At 37.5% G+C, this 1,449-nt stretch overlaps 1 pseudogene; it reads right to left on the reverse strand.

The window, feature by feature from the left end:
* Positions 1–513: 513 nt before the first annotated feature.
* On the reverse strand, positions 514–1,183 carry LOC148763761 (G-type lectin S-receptor-like serine/threonine-protein kinase SD2-5 pseudogene; annotated as a pseudogene).
* Between the last annotated feature and the right edge of the window lie 266 nt (positions 1,184–1,449).

The following is a 1,449-nucleotide window of genomic DNA, read 5'->3' on the forward strand; positions in this document are numbered from 1 at the left end:
TCTACCACATTTTCAATTACAAAGTTAATTGAAATAGCTTTTTGCATTTGTTTTAGTTGTATGCACTAAATAGGTCATTTTAACACTTGAAAGGATTTACATTCACTCAAATTAATAATTGCCCCCAAAAAAATACTTCTACCATTGTCTCGGTCTTACCGGAAGTCACACAAACTAGACAACCCCCTCTTGGGGCCCAAAAGTTGAGATGAAAATAAGGATACATCCTACATGAGACAAAACAAAGCTTCGAACATAAATTTTGCTACCCACCGGGTAGGGGATTTGTAAAAGTCATATAAATGCGCAAAATTAAAAGGGGTGACCATATCCAAATAGGCAAATACAATGGCAGCAAACAGAGAATTGAATTGAGCTATCACTCTTTAGCTTGGGAACATACCTTACATCCCATCTTCATGAAGATTTCCTTGACCGTCACCTCGGCCCAAATAACGTAGATGGTGAAACTGTTGAAGCAAAAGGTCCCTAAAGCTTTCAGTGTTAATTCATTTAGAAATTGTCTTTCAAGTTACCCGCAACATCAACTGAACCCCCAAAAACCTTCACCGCCATGGACATGGAAGGCCTCCTAGAATCTTCAGTTTGTAAACACCATGCTGCAGCCTTCATCTGTATTTGACTGCATCTCATCGCTGCAGTTATCAACTAGATCCAGAAGTTGCCCTTCTTCTTGCTTTCTCCTAAAAACACCCAGTAAATGCCTATCTTCCTCCTGTTGAGATCCATCCACATTTTTCGCCCGCACAAAATTTCTAGGACCATAATACCAAAGCTATAGACATCTGCCTTCTCAGTAATGACTGAGCTTAACCATTTAGGGGCCATATAACCAGGCGTTTCCCTCATAGTTGTTGTCACTTGGCTTTGGTCTCTTCCAATTAGCTTAGATAACCCAAAATCCGAAACTTTAGCATTGAAATTCTCATCTAAAAAGATATTTTGGGGTATGATGTCTAAGTGAATTATCTTTTGGTTGCATTCTTCGTGAAGATAGGCTAGTCCCTTGGCTATATCTAGAATGATTGTCTTCCTAATTTGCCAACCTAGAGCAAGCTCTTGGTTTTTGTTGAAGATCCAACGGCCGATTAGGCATGTACTCGTAAACTAAAAGCCTACTAAATTTTTCAGCACAAAATCCAACCAAACTTACCAAATTGAAATGGTTTCAAGTTCGAGTCTCCTCCTATAATATATGTAGGAATTCAAATACTACATATAGTTTAGAGTTCTTTTCACAAATAGGCCCCATGCATAAGGCATTTTTAAAAATAAACCTCTTCATAATTTTAACTATTTTTAGTCAAGAGAATTAAAATTAGGAGAAAATTGTCCTTAATAAAACCAACTCATATTTTTGGCTCTGCGCCTCAACCTAAACCATATTAACGGGTCAAATATATTTACAAGCTGTGTAACTCCTCAATT

Source organism: Theobroma cacao, chromosome 3, assembly GCF_053813885.1.
Source record: "Theobroma cacao isolate CCN51 chromosome 3, ASM5381388v1, whole genome shotgun sequence".
In the NCBI taxonomy this organism is placed as follows: domain Eukaryota; kingdom Viridiplantae; phylum Streptophyta; class Magnoliopsida; order Malvales; family Malvaceae; genus Theobroma; species Theobroma cacao.